Source organism: Anolis carolinensis, chromosome X (assembly GCF_035594765.1).
Source record: "Anolis carolinensis isolate JA03-04 chromosome X, rAnoCar3.1.pri, whole genome shotgun sequence".
NCBI lineage: Eukaryota > Metazoa > Chordata > Lepidosauria > Squamata > Dactyloidae > Anolis > Anolis carolinensis.
This window is the reverse complement of record NC_085847.1, coordinates 175,428-190,000: the sequence shown is the minus strand read 5'-3', so window position 1 is coordinate 190,000 and position 14,573 is coordinate 175,428. Positions and strand designations below refer to the sequence as shown.

At 40.1% G+C, this 14,573-nt stretch overlaps 1 protein-coding gene across 2 annotated transcripts in view; it reads right to left on the bottom strand.

Moving 5' to 3' along the window:
* coro1c (coronin 1C) overlaps positions 1-13,974 on the bottom strand; it is a 47,330-nt gene extending 33,356 nt beyond the window's left edge. Inside the window, exon 1 of one of the 2 annotated variants that reach the window (XM_062958402.1) lies at positions 13,888-13,974. The gene's annotated coding sequence lies outside the window, so the exon portion shown is untranslated. Of the gene's footprint in view, positions 1-1,709; positions 5,094-13,887 lie in introns of those variants that run through there. The other variant, XM_062958403.1, reaches the window with a different exon arrangement.
* Between the last annotated feature and the right edge of the window lie 599 nt (positions 13,975-14,573).

The following is a 14,573-nucleotide window of genomic DNA, read 5'->3' as shown; positions in this document are numbered from 1 at the left end:
GGAGACAGAAGGCCTGATCCTTGCAGCCCAGGAGCAAGACATCAGGACAAAGGCCATTAATAATAGTATTAATAATAATAATAATAATAATAATAATAATAATAATAATAGAAGACCTGGCTGTGGCTCACGAATGGGACCCTGAAGAAGGAGACAGAAGGCCTGATCCTTGCAGCCCAGGAGCAAGACATCAGGACAAAGGCCATTAATAATAGTAATAATAATAATAATAATAATAATAATAATAATAATAATAGAAGACCTGGCTGTGGCTCACGAATGGGACCCTGAAGAAGGAGACAGAAGGCCTGATCCTTGCAGCCCAGGAGCAAGACATCAGGACAAAGGCCATTAATAATAGTATTAATAATAATAATAATAATAATAGAAGACCTGGCTGTGGCTCACGAATGGGACCCTGAAGAAGGAGACAGAAGGCCTGATCCTTGCAGCCCAGGAGCAAGACATCAGGACAAAGGCCATTAATAATAGTAATAATAATAATAATAATAATAATAATAATAATAATAATAATAATCCTTGCAGCCCAGGAGCAAGACATCAGGACAAAGGCCATTCAGGCCAAGATTGAAAAATCAGCTGATGACCCAAAATGCAGACTGTGCAAGGAAACCGACGAAACCATTGATCATATCCTCAGCTGCTGTAAGAAAATCGCACAGACAGACTACAAACAGAGGCACAACTATGTGGCCCAAATGATTCATTGGAACTTATGCCTCAAGTCCCACCTCCCAGCAGCAAAGAACTGGTGGGATCACAAACCTGCAAAAGTATTGGAGAATGAGCACGCAAAGATACTGTGGGACTTCCGAATCCAGACTGACAAAGTTCTGGAACACAACACACCAGACATCACAGTTGTGGAAAAGAACAAGGTTTGGATCATGGATGTCGCCATCCCAGGTGACAGTCGCATTGAAGAAAAACAACAGGAAAAACTCAGCCGCTCTCAGGACCTCAAGATTGAACTTCAAAGACTCTGGCAGAAACCAGTACAGGTGGTCCCGGTGGTGATGGGCACACTGGGTGCTGTGCCAAAAGATCTCAGCCGGCATTTGGAAACAATAGACATTGACAAAATCACGATCTGCCAACTGCAAAAGGCCACCTTACTGGGATCTGCACGCATCATCCGAAAACACATCACACAGTCCTAGACACTTGGGAAGTGTTCGACTTGTGATTTTGTGAAACGAAATCCAGCATATCTATCTTGTTTGCTGTGTCATACAATGTCGTTGTGTCAATAATAATAATAATAATAATAATAATAATAATAAATAAAACTTTATTTATACCCCGCCACCATCTCCCCAAAGGGACTCGGGGCGGCTTACATGGGGCCCTGCCCAGGACAATACAATATAACGCAACATAAAAACAACATATCATAACACAATTAACCAATACAATTGATAAAATATACAGTACAACACAGAATCAAGAAAGCAATCTAACAGGGGCGATACAACAAAAAGAAAAGAAAAATAAAGTCCTAGCCACAGCAACGCGTGGCCGGGCACAGCTAGTAATGATATAAAGTTATAATATAATCATACATTATGTTATAGAATGGGTTTTGGAAAGAGATGTTTGGCAAGCAGCCGGGGCCTTGGAAGCATCTCTCTCCAAAGCCGGCCTCGAGAGCACAACAACAAGGACCAACCAGAGATAGGAAAGCGTACTTGCAGCCTCGCAATGGCAGGACGCTGGGCCTCTGCTGGGGTGGTTCACCTCCTTCCCCCTTCTCGGCACATGTCTCTTTCCGTCTCCCTGGGTTGGAGTGAGTCACTCCTCTATCGCTCCCAGGATCTTGATAAGAGAGGCGAGGCAGGAGCTACACTGGTTTCGCACCCGCCACCGGTTCAACTTCCTGCTTCACGCTTTGCCAAAAACCACATCAATCTGACGTTTCCCGTCGAGCAAATCCCAAACCACGTCGCCCCACAGGCCAGTCTCCTGGTTGTGCCAACCTTGCAAAGTTCTGGAGAGACGTAATTTGCAGAGAATTACGGGGAAAAATAGACCTGTTCGGATTCTGCTTATATATACACTCCACTTGCTAGCTCTCAGCACATACCCTCACTGATTGACTTTGCAAACTTCACAGTGACTCAGTGCTATTCAAGCTTGCCAGTTGCATCATTCACATTTGCTTGAAACAGACAAGGATTCTTTCTCCCACCCCGGACATTGTTCCACTATACACTCCAATTGCTACCTCTATGCAGATACCCTCACTGATTGACTTTGCAAATTTCATGGCGACTCAATGTTACTCAAGCTTGTTCATTGCAAGATTCACACTTGCTTCAAACAGACACGGGTTCTTTCTCCCACCCCGGACATTGTTCCACTATACACTCCAATTGCTACCTCTATGCAGATACCCTCACTGATTGACTTTGCAAATTTCATGGCGACTCAATGTTACTCAAGCTTGTTCATTGCAACATTCACACTTGCTTCAAACAGACACGGGTTCTTTATTCCACCCTGGACATTGTTCCACTATACATTCCAATTGCTACCTCTATGCACATACCCTCACTGATTGACTTTGCAAACTTCATGGCTACTCAGTGCTATTCAAGCTTGTCAATTGCAACATTCACACTTGCTTTAAAGACACGGGTTCTTTATTCCACCCTGGACATTGTTCCACTATACACTCCACTTTCTACCTCTCTACAGATACCCTCACTGATTGACTTTGCAAACTTCATGGCTGCTCACTGCTATTTAAGCTTGTCAATTGCAACATTCACACTTGCTACACACAGGCAAGGGTTCTTTCTCCCACCCCGGGCATCATTCCAGACACTCCAGTTGCTACCTCTATGCACATACCCTCACTTATTGACTTTGCAAGCTTCATGGCTACTCAGTGCTATTCAAGCTTGCCAACTGCAACATTTACATTTGCTTCAAACAGACAAGACTTCCTCCTCCCACCCTGGACATTATTCCACAGGTATATATATATACACTCTACGTGCTATCGCTATGCAGATACCCTCACTTATTGACTTTGCAAGCTTCATGGCTACTCAGTGCTATTCAAGCTTGCTAACTGCAACATTCAAACTTGCTTCAAACCGACAAATGTTCTTTCTCCAACCCTGGACATTATTCCATAAATGCATACACACTCCACTTGTTACCTCTATGCAGATACCCTTACTGATTGACTTTACGAACTTCATGGCGACTCAGTGTTACTCAAGCTTGCTCATTGCAACATTCACACTTGCTTCAAACCGACAAAGGTTCTTTCTCTCACTCTGGGCATTATTCCACAGGTATATATGTCCTTCACTTTCACTTGCGACAAATGCAGGTGAAACGTCAGGAGAGAATGCTATGGGATTGTGGCCATAGAGCCCAAACAGAAGAAACAGCACTGAGAAACTGGGGACTTCCAGACAGCAAACAATCAAGTGCCAGTTAACACCTCCCAAACAAAGGATGCCTCCAGGGGCAACAGCCAGGCCAACCCTATGCAAATACCCTCACTGATTGACTTTGCATCCTTGCCAATTGCTAACTGCAACATTCCATATAGCCTGAAAAACTCACAGTGGTTTAACAGCCACCAGATTGCGATGATTCAGGTCAAGCATGGAAAAACTTGTGGTCGGTTGGATCCAAATTCACATTGAAAAAAAAATTGGCAGGAAAAGGTCTTTTCTGATTGTTTCCACCCAGTGTCGAGATTTTTCCAGCCCTGCAAAATAAATGCAGGGATTGCAGAGGGTTTTGATTCAGCAGGATTTGTGCAGCTTCCTTCCTCTGAAAGAGAGTTTTCAACATGGCCAAGTTCAAGTAGCATTCTCTCCTGACTTTTCTATGCAAATACCCTCGCTGATTGACTTTGCAGCAATGCTAATCAAGCTAGCTAATTGCAAGATCCACACTTGCTTTAAAAAGACAGAGAGTTCTTTCTCCCACTCTGGACATTATTCCACTTGCTGCACTACCTTTATGTAAATACCTTCGCTGATTGACTTTGTAGCTACAAGGCTACTCAATGCTAATCAAGCTAGCTAATTGCAACATCCACACTTGCTGCAAACGGTCATTTCTCCCACTCTGGACATTATTCCACGGATATATATATTCCACTTGCTTCACTATCTCTATGCAACTACCCTCACTGATTGACTTTGTAAACTTCATGGCTACTCAGTGCTAATCAAGCTTGCCAAGTGCAACATTCACACTTGCTTCACACAGACACGGGTTCGTTCTCCCTCCCTAGATACTTGCTTCACTAACTCTATGCAGATACCTTCACTGATTGACTTTATAAACTTCATGGCTACTGTGTGCTATTCAAGCTTGCGAACTGCAACATTCACACTTGCTTCAAACAGATAAAGAGTTTTTACTCCCTCCCTGGACATTAATCCACAGGTGTATATATATATACACACACACACATACATACACACACACTCCACTTGCTACTTCTATGCAGATACCCTCACTGATTGACTTTAAACATTTCATGATTACTCAGTGCTATTCATGATTACTGTGCTCCAAAGAGACAAGGGTTGTTTCTCTTTCCTTGGTCATTATCCCACAGGTGTATATATATATATACACACACACACATACATACACTCAAATTGATACCTCTAAGTAGATACCTTCACTGATTGACTTTGCAGCAATGCTAATCAATCTGGCCAATTACAAAATTCACACTTGCTTCACACAGACAAGAGTTTTTTTCTCCTTCCCTGGACATTATCCCACAGGTATATATACACACACTCAAATTGATACCTCTAAGTAGATACCCTCGCTGATTGACTTTGCAGCAATGCTAATCAATCTGGCCAATTGCAAAATTCACACAGATAAGAGTTTTTTCTCCCTCCCTGGACATTATCCCACAAGTATATGTATATATATATATATATTACACACACACACACACACACACTCAAATTGATACCTCTAAGTAGATACCCTCGCTGATTGACTTTGCAGCAATGCTAATCAATCTGGCCAATTGCAAAATTCACACAGATAAGAGTTTTTTCTCCCTCCCTGGACATTATCCCACAAGTATATGTGTTATATATATATATATATTACACACACACACACACACACACACACTCAAATTGATACCTCTAAGTAGATACCCTCGCTGATTGACTTTGCAGCAATGCTAATCAATCTGGCCAATTGCAAAATTCACACAGATAAGAGATTTTTCTCCCTCCCTGGACATTATCCCACAGGTATATATACATATATATATATATATATATATATATATATATATATATATATATACACACACACTCAAATAGATACCCTCACTGATTGACTTTGCAGCTCCACTAGAGCCCGAAAAACTCACCGCAACCCAGTGACCTGGCTTAACGTCTAATAAAGAGCAACTCAACGCAAACGCCTTCAAGACCGACCCTGCAGATGTGCTTTATTGCCTAACGCAATCCCTTTTCAGCCGCAATTTTTAGCTACTGAACAACATGGATGTGCCGCCCGCACATGCAACCGAGCCTGGATAAGTGGAAGAATCAGCACATGGACAGGATGTGCAAGGGAAGCCAGGAGGGAAGTGCCTCTGACACATCCCAAGTCGATTTGCAGCACACATTTCAGACCGTTCTGCTTTGTAATCTTTGTTTACAAAGGCGTTTTGCAGACTGGAAGATCAACTCCAGGAGCCAGTTAGCGTCCGATAATCTCCAGCCGTATTAATTACATCCACGTTAATCGGCCGACGGTATCAATCCTAAGAAGATCTGCATTCAATTTCCCTGCCGTGCAGAGACTCAAGCATCAAGGCTTTGAGTCCCCTTCACGAGTGATAAAGCGGAGTATAAATAAGTATAATAATATAAAATAATCATTATACACTTTAATACTAATAATGGATACATAGCTGCTTTGAGTCTCCTTCGGGAGAGATCAAGCAGGGTATAAATAAATATAATAATAATAATAATACATTCTAATACTAATAATGGATACATAGCTGCTTTGAGTCTCCTTCGGGAGAGATCAAGCAGGGTATAAATAAATATAATAATAATAATAATAATACATTCTAATACTAATAATGGATACATAGCTGCTTTGAGTCTCCTTCGGGAGAGATCAAGCGGGGTATAAATAAATATAATAATAATAATACATTCTAATACTAATAATGGATACATAGCTGCTTTGAGTCTCCTTCGGGAGAGATCAAGCGGGGTATAAATAAATATAATAATAATAATACATTCTAATACTAATAATGGATACATAGCTGCTTTGAGTCTCCTTCGGGAGAGATCAAGCAGGGTATAAATAAGTATAATAATATAAAATAATCATAATACACTTTAATACTAATAATGGATACACAGGCGCTTTGAGTCTCCTCTAAGAGAGATCAAGCGGGATATAAATAAATATAATAATAATAATAATAATAATAATAATAATAATAATAATAATAATAATATATTCTAATACTAATAATGGATACATAGCCGCTTTGTCTCTCCTTCAGGAGAGATCAAGCAGGGTATAAATAAATATAATACTAATAATAATACTAATAATGCATTCCAATACTAATAATGGATACATAGCTGCTTTGAGTCTCCTTCGTGAGAGATCAAGCAGAGTATAAATAAATATTATAATATATAATATATAATAATAATAATAATAATAATAATAATAATAATAATAATAATACATTCTAATAGTAATAATGGATACATAGCTGCTTTGAGTCTCCTTCAGGAGAGATAAAGTGGAGTATAAATAAATATAATAATATAAAATAATAATGGATAATATAATAATACATTCTAATAATAATAATGGATACATAGTTGCTTTGAATCTCCTCCAAGAGAGATCAAGCAGGGGTATGAATAAATATAATAATAATATATAATAATAATACATTCTAATAGTAATAATGGATACATAGCCGCTTTGAGCCTCCTTCAGGAGAGATCGAGCGGGGTATAAATAAATATAATAATATAAAATAATAATTAAAATAATGCATTCTAATAGTAATAATGAATACATAGCCGCTTTGAGTCTCTTCCAAGAGAGATCAAATGGGGTATAAATAAATATAATAATAATGCATTCTAATAATAATAATGGAGAGATCAAGCGGGGTATAAATATAATAATAATATAAAATAATAATAATAATAATAATAATAATAATAATAATAATAAATTCTAATAGTAATAATGGCTACATAGCCGCTTTGAGTCTCCTTCGGGAGAGATCAAGTGGGGTATAAATAAGTATAATAATAATAATGCATTCTAATACTAATAATGGATACATAGCTGCTTTGAGTCTCCTTCGGGAGAGATCAAGTGGGGTATAAATAAATATAATCATATAAAATAATAATGGATAATGTAATAATACATTCTAATACTAATAATAGATACATAGCTGCTTTGAGTCTCCTCCGGGAGAGATCAAGCGGGGTATAAATAAATATAAAAATAATGATAATAATAATAATGCATTCTAATAGTAATAATGGAGAGATCAAGCGGGGTATAAATAAATATAAAAATAATGATAATAATAATAATGCATTCTAATAGTAATAATGGAGAGATCCAGCGGGGTATAAATAAATATAAAAATAATGATAATAATAATAATGCATTCTAATAGTAATAATGGAGAGATCCAGCGGGGTATAAATAAATATGATAATAATGATAATAATAATAATGCATTCTAATAGTAATTATGGAGAGATCAAGCGGGGTATAAATAAATATAATAATAATGATAATAATAATAATGCATTCTAATAGTAATAATGGAGAGATCAAGCGGGGTATAAATAAATATAAAAATAATGATAATAATAATAATGCATTCTAATAGTAATAATGGAGAGATCCAGCGGGGTATAAATAAATATAATAATAATGATAATAATAATAATGCATTCTAATAGTAATAATGGAGAGATCAAGCGGGGTATAAATAAATATAATAATAATAATAATAAATATAATCATCATCATCATCTTGGGCACACTGCTCTCTCAGAAGGAAGTTGGCCAAGAAAACTCCCAGCTCAGTTTGCGAGACTCAACTCGAAAGCATGCCACAACAACATGCACTAATAAGGGAAGTTTATTCGAACAAGTGAGTGAGTACTCATTGAGCACTAATGGATGAACTGGGCAGGGCAAGGCTTGGAGATGGGAAGCCAGGGAAGAAGAAGCCGCACTCACTGAGGACACAAGCGCCTCACCTCGGCTGACCCCCAAGACGTCTGGCTTCGGGAGACGGGCAAAGGAACGAGCACACGGCCTGCTTGCATGACACACGCCGATGACACACGCCTTGACAGCCGTGACGAACACCCCACCCAGATGCACAGTCACCCGGGGAAGAACAAAAGAACCAAGGAAAGAGGCCGGGCTGGGAACGGGGAAAGTGACAAACTGCTAGGTTGGCGGAAGCTGGAGCTCACAGCGGGAGCTCACTCCGCTCCCCGGGTTCAAACTGGTGAGCTTTCAGTCAGCAAGTTCAGCACCTCAGTGGTTCAACCCACTGCACCACCGGGGGCTCCAGAGTGTGTATATGTATAGGTGTGTGTGTGTGTATCTATCTGTGGAAGTCAATCAGTGAGGGTATCTGCAAAGCGATTGCAAGTGGAGTGTGTATATATACCTATGGAAGCTGGAGCTCACAGCAGGAGCTCACTCCGCTCCCCAGATTCAAACTGGTGAGCTTTCAGTCAGCAAGTTCAGCAGCACAGTGGTTTAACCCACTGTGCCACTGGGGTCCCCAGAGTGTGTATATGTATAGGTGTGTGTGTATCTATCTATCTGTGGAAGTCAATCAGTGAGGGTATCTGCAAAGCGAATGCAAGTGGAGTGTATATATACCTATGGAAGCTGGAGCTCACAGCGGGAGCTCACTCCGCTCCCCAGATTCAAACTGGTGAGCTTTCAGTCAGCAAGTTCAGCAGCTCAGTGGTTCAACCCACTGCACCACCGGGGGCTCCAGAGTGTGTATATGTATAGGTGTGTGTGTGTGTGTGTATGTATCTATCTATCTGTGGAAGTCAATCAGTGAGGGTATCTGCAAACGATTGCATGTGGAGTGTGTATATATACCTATGGAAGCTGGAGCTCACAGCGGGAGCTCACTCCGCTCCCCAGATTCAAACTGGTGAGCTTTCAGTCAGCAAGTTCAGCAGCTCAGTGGTTCAACCCACTGCGCCACTGGGGGCTCCAGAGTGTGTATATGTATAGGTGTGTGTGTGTGTATCTATCTGTGGAAGTCAATCAGTGAGGGTATCTGCAAAGCGATTGCAAGTGGAGTGTGTATATATACCTATGGAAGCTGGAGCTCCCAGCGGGAGCTCACTCCGCTCCCCAGATTCAAACTGATGAGCTTTCAGTCAGCAAGTTCAGCAGCTCAGTGGTTCAACCCACTGCACCACCGAGGGCTCCAGAGTGTGTACATGTATAGGTGTGTGTGTGTGTATCTATCTGTGGAAGTCAATCAGTGAGGGTATCTGCAAAGCGATTGCAAGTGGAGTGTGTATATATACCTATGGAAGCTGGAGCTCACAGCGGGAACTCACTCCGCTCCCCGGATTCAAACTGGTGAGCTTTCAGTCAGCAAGTTCAGCAGCTCAGTGGTTTAACCCACTGCGCCACTGGGGGCTCCAGAGTGTGTATATGTATAGGTGTGTGTGTATCTATCTATCTGTGGAAGTCAATCAGTGAGGGTATCTGCAAAGCGATTGCAAGTGGAGTGTGTATATATACCTATGGAAGCTGGAGCTCACAGCAGGAGCTCACTCCGCTCCCCGGATTCAAACTGGTGAGCTTTCAGTCAGCAAGTTCAGCAGCTCAGTGGTTTAACTCACTGCACCACCGGGGGCTCCAGAGTGTGTACATGTATAGGTGTGTGTGTGTGTATCTATCTGTGGAAGTCAATCAGTGAGGGTACCTGCAAAGCGATTGCAAGTGGAGTGTGTATATATATACCTATGGAAGCTGGAGCTCCCAGCGGGAACTCACTCCGCTCCCCGGATTCAAACTGGTGAGCTTTCAGTCAGCAAGTTCAGCAGCTCAGTGGTTCAACCCACTGCGCCACTGGGGGCTCCAGAGTGTGTATATGTATAGGTGTGTGTGTATCTATCTATCTGTGGAAGTCAATCAGTGAGGGTATCTGCAAAGCGATTGCAAGTGGAGTGTGTATATATACCTATGGAAGCTGGAGCTCACAGCGGGCGCTCACTCCGCTCCCCGGATTCAAACTGGTGAGCTTTCAGTCAGCAAGTTCAGCAGCTCAGTGGTTCAACCCACTGCACCACCGGGGTCTCCAGAGTGTGTATATGTATAGGTGTGTGTGTATCTATCTATCTGTGGAAGTCAATCAGTGAGGGTATCTGCAAAGCGATTGCAAGTGGAGTGTGTATATATACCTATGGAAGCTGGAGCTCCCAGCGGGAGCTCACTCCACTCCCCGGATTCAAACTGGTGAGCTTTCAGTCAGCAAGTTCAGCAGCTCAGTGGTTTAACCCACTGCGCCACTGGGGGCTCCAGAGTGTGTATATGTATAGGTGTGTGTGTATCTATCTATCTGTGGAAGTCAATCAGTGAGGGTATCTGCAAAGCGATTGCAAGTGGAGTGTGTATATATACCTATGGAAGCTGGAGCTCACAGCAGGAGCTCACTCCGCTCCCCGGATTCAAACTGGTGAGCTTTCAGTCAGCAAGTTCAGCAGCTCAGTGGTTTAACTCACTGCACCACCGGGGGCTCCAGAGTGTGTACATGTATAGGTGTGTGTGTGTGTATCTATCTGTGGAAGTCAATCAGTGAGGGTACCTGCAAAGCGATTGCAAGTGGAGTGTGTATATATATACCTATGGAAGCTGGAGCTCCCAGCGGGAACTCACTCCGCTCCCCGGATTCAAACTGGTGAGCTTTCAGTCAGCAAGTTCAGCAGCTCAGTGGTTCAACCCACTGCGCCACTGGGGGCTCCAGAGTGTGTATATGTATAGGTGTGTGTGTATCTATCTATCTGTGGAAGTCAATCAGTGAGGGTATCTGCAAAGCGATTGCAAGTGGAGTGTGTATATATACCTATGGAAGCTGGAGCTCACAGCGGGCGCTCACTCCGCTCCCCGGATTCAAACTGGTGAGCTTTCAGTCAGCAAGTTCAGCAGCTCAGTGGTTCAACCCACTGCACCACCGGGGTCTCCAGAGTGTGTATATGTATAGGTGTGTGTGTATCTATCTATCTGTGGAAGTCAATCAGTGAGGGTATCTGCAAAGCGATTGCAAGTGGAGTGTGTATATATACCTATGGAAGCTGGAGCTCCCAGCGGGAGCTCACTCCACTCCCCGGATTCAAACTGGTGAGCTTTCAGTCAGCAAGTTCAGCAGCTCAGTGGTTTAACCCACTGCGCCACTGGGGGCTCCAGAGTGTGTATATGTATAGGTGTGTGTGTATCTATCTATCTGTGGAAGTCAATCAGTGAGGGTATCTGCAAAGCGATTGCAAGTGGAGTGTGTATATATACCTATGGAAGCTGGAGCTCACAGCAGGAGCTCACTCCGCTCCCCGGATTCAAACTGGTGAGCTTTCAGTCAGCAAGTTCAGCAGCTCAGTGGTTTAACTCACTGCACCACCGGGGGCTCCAGAGTGTGTACATGTATAGGTGTGTGTGTGTGTATCTATCTGTGGAAGTCAATCAGTGAGGGTACCTGCAAAGCGATTGCAAGTGGAGTGTGTATATATATACCTATGGAAGCTGGAGCTCCCAGCGGGAACTCACTCCGCTCCCCGGATTCAAACTGGTGAGCTTTCAGTCAGCAAGTTCAGCAGCTCAGTGGTTCAACCCACTGCGCCACTGGGGGCTCCAGAGTGTGTATATGTATAGGTGTGTGTGTATCTATCTATCTGTGGAAGTCAATCAGTGAGGGTATCTGCAAAGCGATTGCAAGTGGAGTGTGTATATATACCTATGGAAGCTGGAGCTCACAGCGGGCGCTCACTCCGCTCCCCGGATTCAAACTGGTGAGCTTTCAGTCAGCAAGTTCAGCAGCTCAGTGGTTCAACCCACTGCACCACCGGGGTCTCCAGAGTGTGTATATGTATAGGTGTGTGTGTATCTATCTATCTGTGGAAGTCAATCAGTGAGGGTATCTGCAAAGCGATTGCAAGTGGAGTGTGTATATATACCTATGGAAGCTGGAGCTCCCAGCGGGAGCTCACTCCACTCCCCGGATTCAAACTGGTGAGCTTTCAGTCAGCAAGTTCAGCAGCTCAGTGGTTTAACTCACTGCACCATTGGGGGCTCCAGTGTGTGTATATGTATAGGTGTGTGTGTGTGTATCTATCTATCTATCTGTGGAAGTCAATCAGTGAGGGTATCTGCAAAGCGATTGCATGTGGAGTGTGTATATATACCTATGGAAGCTGGAGCTCACAGCGGGAGCTCACTCCGCTCCCCAGATTCAAACTGGTGAGCTTTCAGTCAGCAAGTTCAGCAGCTCAGTGGTTCAACCCACTGCGCCACTGGGGTCCCCAGAGTGTGTATATGTATAGGTGTGTGTGTGTATATCTATCTGTCTATCTGTGGAAGTCAATCAGTGAGGGTATTTTAAAGTAATGATATTAAGAATAAATGGTTTAAAATGAATAACATTAGTAATAAATGGTTTGAATATAGTCACGTTGACAATACATTATTTTCAAGTAAAAACATTAATAAATGGTTTGAAATTAGTAATATTAAGGATTGTTTTGAATGAGCAATATTGATAATGCATTATTTTAAAGTAATCATATTAAGACTAAAATGGTTTCAAATCAGTATTAATAATAATAATCCTTTATCTATATACCACTCTAGCTCCCCATTAGTAATATTAATAATATAATTATTAAATAAATAAATAAAATTAGTATTAATAATATTAAATATATACATAATATTTAATATTTAATATTTAATATTAGGAATATTAAATAAATAAAATTAGTAATATTAATAATATTAATAATATTAAATGTATAACTACATTAGCAATAATATTAAACAAATAAAATTAGTAATATTAATAATATTAAATATATACATAAATTAGCAATATTAATATTAAATAAATAAAATCAGTAATATTAATATTAAATGTATAACTACATTAGCAATAATATTAAATAAATAATATTAATATTAATATGTATATACATAAATTAGCAATGTTAATATTAAAAATAAATAAGCAATATTAATATCAATATCAAATAAATAAATAAAATTATTAATATCAATAATATTACACAAACAAATACATAAAATGAGTGATATTAATAATATTATATAAATAAATTAGCAATATTAATATTAAATAAATAAAAAGAATATTAATAATATGACATATATAAATAAATTAGCAATATTAATATTAAATAAATAAAATGATTAATATCAATAATAATTTTAAATATATAAGTAAATTAGTAATATTTATAATTTCAAATAAATACATAAAATTAGTAATATTAATAATATTACACAAACAACTAAATAAAATTAGTAATATGAAATAAATGACTATATTGGTAATACTAAATAAATGAATGAATAAATAAAATTAGTACTATTGAGAATATTAAAAAACTAAATAAATTAGTCATCTTGAGAATAGTACAGAAAGGAATAAATTAGTAACATTAATAATATTAACTAAAGAAACACATTAGTAATATTGAGAATACTATATAAATGACTAAATAAAATTAATAATATATTATTTGAAAGGAAGAATATCAAGCAGAAAAGCTTCACCTCAGGCTCCTCGCTCGCCGGGCTCGGCTGCTTAACTGACAAGTGAGGCGGTCGGGGGGCGTGGCCAGGCGGCAAGCCCCGCCCCCCTCCGCCGCGCCCAGTCGCCGGCCTGCCCTCCTTGCTCCGCGAGGCCGGGGCCAAACCCACCAGCCAATGGCGTCCCAGCGCGGGACGGGAGGTAACCAATCCGCGAAAAGAAGGCGGAGACTCGCGAAGGGGCGGGACCTCTTTCTCTCCTGGGTGCGCGCGCAGCACCAGCCTTGTTTGGGCACCTGCTCCTCGACTCAGCCCTTGCTGTGCGCATGCGCAGACTCATCTCTATCCCTATATAGTACAATATAGAATATATAGGGAGCAGAGATATCAAAAGGTATCAAAATCCCTTTCTCTCTCTCTTGCCATAATCATCATCATCATAAATGTTAAATATTATTACTAATAATTATAATTTAATAATATGATATATTATTATTTAATATTATTAATAATGAATATTATTTAATTATTATTATTAAATAGTATTGTTAGGAACATTATTGTCAATTATTATCACTTCTTAATTAGTATGAATTATACATATTAATAATATTTAATAATTAATATTTAATAATAATAAGTAATTGTATTCATAATTATTATATTTAATTATTCTAATTAATATTTAATAATAATAAGTAATCGTATTC